This window comes from Dipodomys spectabilis, unplaced genomic scaffold (assembly GCF_019054845.1).
Source record: "Dipodomys spectabilis isolate Male_0828 unplaced genomic scaffold, ASM1905484v1 ptg000022l, whole genome shotgun sequence".
In the NCBI taxonomy this organism is placed as follows: Eukaryota; Metazoa; Chordata; class Mammalia; order Rodentia; family Heteromyidae; genus Dipodomys; species Dipodomys spectabilis.
The window spans coordinates 1853301-1864804 of record NW_024870699.1 but is presented as its reverse complement, the minus strand read 5'-3'; the positions used below and the strand labels follow the sequence as shown (position 1 = coordinate 1864804).

Here is an 11504-nt window from a genome sequence, read left to right as displayed (position 1 = left end):
TAGAAACGGAAGTTAATGCTCTAGGAAATTTGTTTAACAGGATCGTAACAGAGAATTTCCCAAACATGCAAAAAGACAGGCCTATTCAAATACAAGAAGCTTTTAGAATTCCAAATAGACCAGAAAAGAATAGGACATCCCACCGTCACATTATAATCCACACAGAATCAACTCAGACCAAGTAAAGATCCTTAAAGCTGTGAAGGAGAAAAGATTAATCACCTATAAAGGAAAACCAATTAGAATCACCTAAGATTTCTCAGCAGAGACAATCAAAGCAAGAAGAGCCTGGAATGATGTATCCCATGCCCTAAAAACAAACAACTATCAACCAAGAATACTGTACCCAGCTAAACTCTCCTTCATAACTGAAGGCCAAATAAAAACCTTCCATAGGAAAGAAAAATTGAAACAATACATCTCCACCAAACTAGCCCTACAAAAGATTCTTAAAGATGTCCTACACATAGAAAACCAACAAGATCACAATAAAGGCCAGAAACTGCACCCAAACTGAGAATCCAAGAACCATAGAAAGAACCGAGTTTTTGCAGCCCAAGAGAAGAGGGATAACATGGCAGGAAGTCCCAAATAGCTCTCAGTTCTTTTAATCAACATTAACGGACTTAACTCTCCAATTAAGCGACATAGACTGTCTAGTTGGATTAAAAAAACGTTCCTTCTATCTGCTGCCTTCAGGAGTCACATCTTGCCCATAAAAACAAACACATTTTCAATGTTAAAGGCTGGAACAAAATCTACCAAGCAAATGGCCCCCATAAACAGGCAGGAGTTGCAATCCTAATATCGGATAAAATAGACTTCAAATTAAAATTTGTGACAGGAGATAAAGAAGGTCACTACATACTAATTAAGGGTTCTCTCTTGCAGGAGGATATTACAATTCTAAATAACTATTCGCCAAAAAATGTAGCACCCAAATTTATCCAAGAAACACTACTTTCCCTCAAATGCCACATAGATCCAAATACATTAATATTTGGGGATTTTAAAACACCACTCTCCCCACTAGATAGATCAACTCGGCAAAAACTCAACAGAGAAACCACAGATCTAAAAAGCTGTAGAGATCAACAAGATTTAACAGACATCTACCGAATATTTCACGCAGCAGCATCAGAATACACGTTTTTCTCAGCAGCACCAGGAACATTTTATAAAATAGACCACATTTTAGGCCACAAAGCAAACTTGTCTAAATTCAGAAACAGTGAAATTATACCTTGCATTCTCTTTGACCACAAGGGAATAAAAGTAGAACTCAATACCAAAAGCCACCAAAGAAAGTCCGGTAACATATGGAGGCTGAACAACACACTGCTGAATCACGAGTGGGTCATGGAAGAGATCAGAAAGGAAATTCAAATGTTCATGCTATTCAACAAAACTGAGAACACAAATTACCAGCTCCTTTGGGACACAGCAAAGGCAGTACTCAGAGGCAAGTTTATAGCTCTGAACTCCTACATCAACCAATTGGGGAGATCTGAAACCAACAATTTAATGACATATCTAAACCTCCTTGAAAAGAGCAGCAAGATAAACCCCAATCCAGTAGACGGAAAGAAATAATTAAAATTAAATCAAAATTAAATAAATTAGAATCCAAGAAAACTATCGAAAGAATCAACAAAACAAAGAGTTGGTTCTTCGAAAAAATTAACAAAATTGACAGACCCTTAGCAAATCTTATCAGAAAAAGAAGAGAACACACCCAAATAAATAAACTCAGAAATGAGAATGGAAACATCACCACGGAAACAACCAAGATTCAGAACATTATAAGGGAATACTTCTCAAAACTTTATGCTAATAAGTTTGAGAACTTTACAGAAATGGACCTTTTCCTAGCAAATATTGACATGCCAAAACTAAACCAAGATGAGTTAAACCATCTTAACAGACCCATATCAAGCATTGAAATAAAAAGAGCAATAAGAGACCTCCCAGGTAAGAAAAGTCCAGGACCAGATGGATTTACAGCGGAATTCTACAAGGCCTTCAAAGCAGAGTTCATACCAATACTCCTCCAACTCGTCAATGAAATTGAAAGAAAAAGTTCACTACCGAACACATTCTATGCAGCCATCATAATCCTCATCCCAAAACCAGGCAGGGACTCATCAAAGAAAGAAAACTATAGACCCATTTCTTTGATGAACATTGATGCAAAACTTCTCAACAAAATTTTGGCCAATCGACTTCAACAATTCATCCAAAAAATCATACACCAATATCATACAGGATTCATTACAGGAACGCAAAGCTGGTTCAATATACACAAATCAATTAATATAATTCATCACATCAACAGGAGCAAGGATAAGAACCACATGGTTATCTCAATAGATGCAGAAAAAGCATTCGACAAGATTCAACACCCCTTTATGAGGAAGGTTTTGGAGAAATTAGGAATCCATGGAACATTCCTCAATACAGTAAAGGCTGTATATGACAAACCTACAGCCAGCATTATACTTAATGGTGAAAAACTAAAGTCATTTCCTCTTAACTCAGCAACAAGACAAGGATGTCCACTCTCTCCACGTCTCTTCAATCTAGTATTAGAATGCCTAGCTACAGCAATAAGACAAGATCCAAACATAAAGGGGATCCAAATAGGGAAAGAAGAAATAAAACTCTCCTTCTTTGCAGATGACATGATCTTGTATTTAATGAATCCCATCGACTCCACTCCCAAATTACTCAAGCTGATTCAAAACTTTGGCAAAGTAGCCTGGTATAAAATTAAGCCCCCAAAATCAATGGCTTTTCTGTATGCCAACAATGAGAAATGTGTGGCTGAAATTATGAAAGTAATTCCATTTGTAATATCCCCACAAAAAATAAAATACCTAGGAATTAACTTAACCAAAGGAGTGAAGGAACGTTACGATGAAAACTTTAAAATCTTGAAAAAGGAAATCAAAACAGAACTTAGAAAATGGCAAAACATTTCATGCTCCTGGATTGGAAAGATTAACATCGTGAAAATGGCAATACTTCCCAAGGCTATCTACAAATTCAATGAGATACCTAGCAAAATTCCAACCTCGTTCTCCAAGGAAATAGAAGAGGCATTCTAAAAATTCATATGGAACAATAAAAGTCCCCGAATAGCAAAAACGCTCCTCAACGGAAAGAACACTACTGGAGGAATAACAATACCAAATTTCAAACTCTGCTATTAAGCCATAGTAATCAAAACAGCTTGGTACTGGCTCAAGAACAGACCTCAGTACCAATGGAATAGATTGAAAACCCAGAAATGAACCTACAGACCTATAGCCATCTAATATTTGATAAGGGAGCTAAAAAAATAGAATGGAAGAAAGACAACCTTTTCAGTAAATTGTGCTGGCAAAATTGGTTAATTACTTGTAGAAAACTAAAGCTAGATCCTTATATATCACCCGGCACAAGAATCAATTCCAAATGGATCAAAGACCTCGGGGTCAAACCAGACACTCTGAAAACTTTACAGGATGGAATAGGAGAAACCTTAGGTCTCCTTGCTCAGGCCGAAATTTTCTTTATAGAAACCCGGAAACACAACAAATCACAGAAAGGTTGGACAAATGGGATTGCATGAAGTTTCAGAGCTTCTGCATGGCAAAGGACATAGCTAGTAAGATCAATATAAAGCCCACAGATTGGGAGAAGATCTTCAATAGCCATACAATGGACAAGGTCTCATATCTAAAATATACTTGGAACTTAAAGAATTAAATACGCCAACAACAAATCCTCAAAGAAACAAATGCCCAATAAATAAGTGGGCTAAAGACATAAAGAGAAACTTCTCTGAAGAAGAAAGAAGGATGGCCAATAGACACATGAAGAAATGCTCAATCTCCCTAGCCATAAAAGAAATGCAAATCAAGACAACATTGAGATACCACCTCACCCCAGTTAGAATGGCAAAAATCAAGAACTCTAACAACAACAGATGTTGGAGGGGATGTGGACAGTAGGGAACCTTACTGAATTGTTGGTGTGAGTGTAAACTTGTTCAAGCACTTTGGAAAGCAGTATGGAGGTTCTTCAAATGACTTCATATGGAGCTCCCCTATGACCCAGCAATCCCACTGTTGGGTATTTACCCAAATGTTTACAAACAAGACCACACTAAAGCTACCAGCACAACTATGTTTATTGCAGCATTATTTACCATAGCTAAAATATGGAACCAACCCAGATGCCCCTCAGTAGATGAATGGATCAAGAAAAAGTTGTATATATACACAATGGAATTCTATGCCTCCATCAGAAAGAATGACATTGCCCCATTTGTTAGGAAATGGAAAGACTTGGAAAAATTTATATTAAGTGAAGTAAGCCAAGCCCAAAGAAACATAGGTCCCATGGTTTCCCTTATTTGCAATATCTAGTATATGTATGAGTCAAGCAGAAAAGGTCAGATAATGTGATGTTAGGAAATGAACCCTTAGATATGTATTTTAATGTATTTTTCTTTCATGCATTTGTTTCTAACGCATTTATAAGATTATTTCTTTGTTGCTTGGTATCTCCCTCCCCCACAATATAACCCCTGCTTTCAGTGTATTTGATGTTGGTACAATTTGTAGAGGAGAGGGGGAAAAACAAGTCGTTTAAGGATACAGTTGGACCCGTTGCAACAATGACAAGTACATGTTGTCATGTCGAAAATGAACTTTACAACTTTGGTGCGGGGGGGGGGGGGCCGGGGGGGAAGGGAGGACGGGGGGGGGTGGAGGATTGGGTGGGGGGCAGAGGGAGGCTCGGAAGGGATGTGAAGGACAAAGAAAGGAGGAATCTGAAATGCTTGATAAGAAATGTACTCATTATCTTGCCCATGTAATTGTAAGCCCTCTGTACAGTATGTTCACAAAAAAATAAAAAAATAAATATAAAAAAGAAAAGAAAAGAACCTAAGGGATATGAGGACCAAATTTTTATGATATTTCACTAGGTATCCTATGGAAAGCAAAACAAAATGCACCAGAAGAAAGCTCAGAAAATATGAATATAATACAGGCCTATTTGTCCTCACTAACTGTCATAGATGTATATGTTAATTCTAAGGAGACTTAAGTTCTAATAGCATTCGAACTACTGGAAAACACTCATGTTTTACCGATACAAATTATGTCCATACAGGTAGACCCATTGCAACAGTGAAATGTACAAGTCGTTATGTTGAAAACAAACTTTACAACTTTCGTGCAGGGGGTGGGGAGGAGAGGGGAGAAGGGAAGGCGGGGAGGAGTGGGTGGGGAGGATGGAAAGGGATAGGAGGGGGAAACAACGGAGGAGGCTACAATGCTTGATAAGAAATGTACTCACTATCTTGCCTCTGTACAGTATTTTCACAATAAAAAGAAAACAAAGTATGTCCAAAAAAATATTAGTGATTAGGAAAAATGATAATTTGCCTTATTACAAAATAATACATAATCCACTCACCACGGTGGTTACATTTTCCCTGTCTCTCCACACGTGACTATTTAATTTATTTTTAGTTCATTCATTCATTCATTAGTTTGGTGCTAATACTAGAGCTTGAACTCAGGGCCTGGCTCTGTCTCAGAATTTGTTATTTATTTTGTTTTAGTTTTCTCATGGCTAGCATTTTACCGCTTGTAAGACAGCTCCATTTCTAGCTTTTGCTGGTTACTTTCAAACCAGAATCTAATGGACTATTTTTCTTTGTCTGGTTTCAAACCACAATCATCAGATTTTGTCTTTCTGATTAGCTAGGAATAAAGACATGAGCCACCAGTGTGGCTCCTACTTTTTCCTATACTTATCTATTGCACATACTTAGATAGCAATTTAATATTGAGAGTATAGAAGCAACATGTACAGTGATTATATTGTTCTGTCAGAAATTCAAATTAGTAATGTAAATTTCTTCTCAAGACCATACACAAAAAATACTTAAGAAGAAATCTGATGATTTGTGTGTGTGTGTGTGTGTGTGTGTGCTGTTGCAATATGTTCCACATATAAGAACTGTGCAGGGTTGTCCAGCCATTCACAGTTATTGGATAAATATCTGCCTTGAGATACCAAGTCTAAGTGTCCACTCTAGGCTTCCCGATGAAGAGGATTATACTTATCCTCATACCTAGTATTCATATGAGTGGCCTTTTTGGAAAGTAGTGTCTGCACTGTAGTAAGCTGCAAGGCAAGCACTCTACACTGAGCCACCTTCCGAGCCCAAGGATTAAGATTCTTATCTGTAATTTGGTCAAAGCTATGTCTCTTTATGTAGGCGACTAACAATGTATTTACTAATTTCAAGTAAATACATAAATTCTATTTCCATCTTTTTTAAAAAATAAAAAAAAACCTTGTTTGTAAATTGAGTAGAAGCATGGATTTTGTGGCTAGTTGGTCATTGCACATCTGTATCTCTTTTCCTCTCTCTGTTTTATGGTTCTCATAGACAATATGATTGCTCCATAATTATCCTAATTTATTTTGCTTTTATATTTTTGGTTGCATCATTTCACTTTCTGCTCTGCCATTTCCCAAAACAGCACCACATGAACAGAAAAATCCAGAAGTGGTGCTGTGGCTCAAGTGGTACAGCGCTTGCCTTGATTTGAAGAGCTCAAGGACAGTGCCCAGGCATAGAGGTCAGGCCCCACAACTAATTTTAAAAAAAAAGAATCTCAATACTTGATAATTCTACTAACATATCTGACTGAAATCAGTTGAATCACACTTTTCCTGTAAAATGAAGGAATAGATCCAGGCTAGGAAAGCAGCTAGAGAAGGCAGGCAGATTGTATCTGTAACAAAACTTTGTGGAAAATGGAATCGAGGATTACTTACTGGTGATTCATTTGTACTTGAAGCATGATTCTGAATTATTGCTTGTTGATTCTGAACTATTGCTTTGATCATTATATTCTCCAAGAAGAAAAAGTGAAATTTAATTGATAGCAAAGGACTACTAATACATTTTGACTTCTCATTAAGCATCTTCAATCATCAAAATCACCTGAAGACAATAGATAGGCCTATTTTTAGATGAAAACAAGGGTCTTTAAAAAAAAAACAAGAATTTAGGTAGTCATACAAAGGACTTCTATTTTACTACTGCATTATACATTTTTTCTAATGTTGGATACCAACATTCGAAAGCTATTAGAAAGCTCTTAAATCCCATATGTTGAATAGTGAGTTCTCTTACACTATAACATGGTATTTCCCAAATCATTTACATAGAAGGCATTGTTTCCTATTTTCTCATTCCTAGAATAAGCTGCACATGAAGACACCACTGGTTCTGATTTTCAGTCTGTACCTTTGAATACTGAGGAAAATCTTTCCTCTGCTCCCTATAATTCACTACTCTCCAGTTAGAATAATTTAGAATAGTGAAAATGGAAAACGAGAAAATTAATCATGGTGAAAAAACATATGCAGAACATTCACCAGTTTTTTCTGACCAGTTCAACCAATGTGAACTATTGGGGAAATACATGGACACCTCATTCCCACTGGTACTCAAAATCTCTGATTAGGCAATTCTGACGAAGACAAGGAACAAGATGAAAAAATGAGGAATGGTATCAATTGCAAGAAAAAAAATGGAGTAGGATCCAAGGAAATTTCTTCTTTGGGATGCCGAAATTTATCGGCTTACTGTGGTGTGAACACTACTTTCCAAAAAGGCCACCCAGATGAATACTAGGGATGAGGATGAGTATACCCCTCTTCATCGGGAAGCCTAGAGTGGACACTTAGACATTGTCCATGAGTTGGTAGCTCAAGGCAGATATTCATGCAATAACTGTGAATGGCTGGACACCCCTGCACAGTACTTATATGTGGAATAATACCAGAATGGCTTCTTTATTAATTCATCATGATGCAGATACCAATCCCCAAACTAAAGGCCTCTTGACCTCCTTGCATCTTGCTGCTGGGAATAGAAATAGCAAAGATACTCTGTATCTCCTTCTGTTGAACCATTATATCAAACCAGGTCTGAAGAACAACTTTGAAGAAACTGCATTTGATATTGCCAAAAGGGTAAGTATGTATCACTACCTCTTTGAAGTTGTCGAAGGCTGTACAAATTGTTCTCCTAAGTCGTAATGGTTTTTTTAAGTTTCTTAAATTTCAAAAATGCCAGTCCATCTTTTGTGTCCCTACAATTTTTTTTCACAATACAAAGCAACAGCAATATCTTACTATAAAAATTTATGTATTCCATGGTATTCTTCCAAGTGAATTGCATGACTTTGATATCAAAATGTATTCAAGAGTTGTTTGTATACATCTGTAATGATTTCTGCAGAGTTTGTGATTCTTTAAATCAGAAATAATTTTAACTTATCTGTTGAAATGAATAGTATAGAAACTAAAGATGTTCCTGGAGCTTTTCTGAAAAAAGTATATCTATGTTTGTGTAATGTCCATAATCTATTTCAATCTCTCCTAGATATAATACTTTGAATTCTACATTGTTATATAATGATTCATTAATAAATGTGACCTTTCAGATTGCATTCCATATAGAAGAATTTTAAGACTCCTTTTTTTTCGTAGTTTCTTATATTATTTTATTTCTTTGGGATAAAATGGCAATATTATCTAATTTCAAGTTTTGTAACGGTTATGCTATGTAACGGCCTTTCTAAGGTGAAAATTTAATACACTGATGTCAAACTAACCTTTAATTCTATGAATTACATGTATTGTTACACGTGTATTTTTGTAATCAACTTTTTAATAACTGTTTTTCATTTCTTGCATCAGAAGAATGGAAAATATGGAATACTTCACAAATTTTCATATCATCCTTGTGCAAGTGCCATGTTAATCTCTGTATTGTTGTAATTTGGGTAGACCTGCTGCTGAAGCATGTAGTATCCTCTAAATTTAAGTACATAATGATACAATTTTTATACGGGCATATATCCATGGTTGCCTATTTGTAACAAGGAACCCTTATTGTTCCTAAAAATGCTATTGATCTTATTTCTCTAAATTTCTGTGTACACTGGAAAAAACTTATATAGTTTGGTCGATTGCTCACATTTACATTTTTTTTGTCAATGACTATTTTGTCGTTTTCATTTTAAATTTTATCATACTTTGAAGCCTTTACAGCTAAGTCCAAAAGTGGTGGCTTTTCAAGTACTTATTTATCAACTGAGTTAGCTTTGTGGAGCTAATGGATTCAAAGTAAGCCTTGCTTAAGAGCTACTTCTAACTTTCTGCAGCTTAAAATTTCCCAAATGAGGTCTTGCTGGGACAAATGTCTACCTGAACTGTGAAGACTCAGGGCCTAGGTTGAGGGGGCAGAATGATGCAGACTCCAGCCTCGGGATTATCTGAAGACTGTTTTTGGGATTAGGAAAGCTCTTGGAACGCCAGGGTACAGGGGGAAAATGTTCCCTCTCCCTATCTCAAAACATGTCACAGACTCCTGGGAGCTGAGGAAGTGGCTCTTCTGCTTGCTTAAGCATAGATGAACAGCTGGTCAAGCATTTTCCTGAGATTGGAGAAGTGGTTTGAGCTTGCTCTAAAGTAGTTTAGATAATATACCTAGACATTCTCTCATAGGTTAAGTAAAAATGTATCTGTGGAAATTTTTTGTGTGAATGTTTTCTGACCAAATCTTGGCAAAGATTATGCTTGTTAGTCTTTAAATACCCACTAACAATAAAGCACAGCATGCAGTGGCAATTGCTGTTTGCACTCTGCATCCCCTGTGTCCTGGTGATTTTGTGACCCTTACCCAGGGACCCCAACGCACTAGACGTTGACACTGAACCTTTACCTTTCTTCCATGTAGGAATAGACCAACCAGAATATCTTACCCTGACAGCATGGATTCTCTTACTGGAACAAAAATAATCTTAGTTACAAGGGATCATAGAGAGATGAACAGTTCAGACAGAATTGTTCAGAATGGAAGGTATTTTATCAAAACTTAATTGTTTATTATATGTATCATTTCAAAAGTAGCTAAAGCCAAGAAAGTGAAAAAATTGTTCATATGCATGATTACCTACTGTCCTGACCTGTCTATCATCCAACCAAACAGGAACTTACACTACTGACATTCTATCACCAAATATTGCAATAGCTCCTGGAGAAGTCCATATGTTTCTCCTCGATATTAGGCCTTAAATTTGTAATGTTTTAATCACAGTGTTTCCTCTTGCCTCTAGGCTGCATATCTACAAATGGTAAAGCTTTAAGTCTAACTCTACCAAAAACTGAGGTAGAGATATTGGAATAATACTTTAAAACAGAGTTGCCTTTGATTCCCTAAACACAACACAACAATGCAAAACAAATTTTATATTATATGTACTTATATATTTTATATTTATATGTGCTGATTTTAAATTTCATACAGTGAATCTTACTAGAATTGATAATTTGACAAATATATTGACATTTATTCCCATAAATAGATTGGAATATAAATAATTAGGCTTAGAATATATATTAGAATATAAAAAGTATCAACGCAATATCTTCAGTATAAGATTGTGATACCTTCTAAGTGTTCGTGGTCTTCTGAATACACATGGTAAAATAACAGTATTGTTTTCTGCTAATCTATAAGGGATTTTATTCTGATGCTCTGTTTATTGTTTTAACTTGCTGGTCCCTAAGTGTTTTTCTCCATATTTCTGAAGCATTCTTACTGATTATACCCAAATGTTGCTGATATGATGTCTAAAAGCTATTATTCTTCTGCAGGACCCACGGGTCCTAGGATAACAGGTCCTAGTTATCTGCATCATCAGATAACAAGAGCATGACTTCTCACATAGGCCCATGCAACATGCCAACAGAAAATAATTAAAAACTCATCTCAATTTCTCATTTCTATAATATTTCAGGGCCCCAATTGCTTACAAGAATTAGCAGTAATCAATTGTGAATTGCAAGGCAACTTAAAATGAAAGATGAGATCACAAAATCTGAGAGAAAGTACTGTAATTCAAACTTTCAATTTACAGATGATCAGCCCATATGAGTGAACAAAATCACAAATGAACAAGGTTATTTTTAATACCTTTCTCCTAATGATGAATGAAATATTTCAGTGCAGCCAAAAAAATAGTTTCTGGAATGATAGATCATAATTGGTCTACCAAGACTAGGAAAACTTGATTTAGAGGTCAAATATAATTTAGAAAAACATTAATTGAGAAGACCCTTAGTGCTTCAAAACACTGGTACTTCAGTAAAACTTGGTTCTGTAGTATAAAAATGTCATTCTCAAACCAATGTAACCTACATTTAATCTCCTGAAAGTATATTCCTTTTCAAATAAACTTTTAAAAATCATATTCACCAAAATAACACTTGACAAGTAGATGATAGTGACATTACAAGGTTTTCAAGTGTAGGGAGCAAGTTACAATAGAGTTGATTTACGTACCCAGCACTAATACCAAACAAGTTCAACCATTCATTAAAGTGCAGAAATACTACCCCCCACCATTTGTGTTGTT

General features: G+C 35.9%; 1 pseudogene; it reads right to left on the bottom strand.

Annotated features, from left to right (window-relative positions):
- Positions 1–8788: 8788 nt before the first annotated feature.
- LOC122104121 lies at positions 8789–8888 on the bottom strand (annotated as a pseudogene).
- Positions 8889–11504: the final 2616 nt, after the last annotated feature.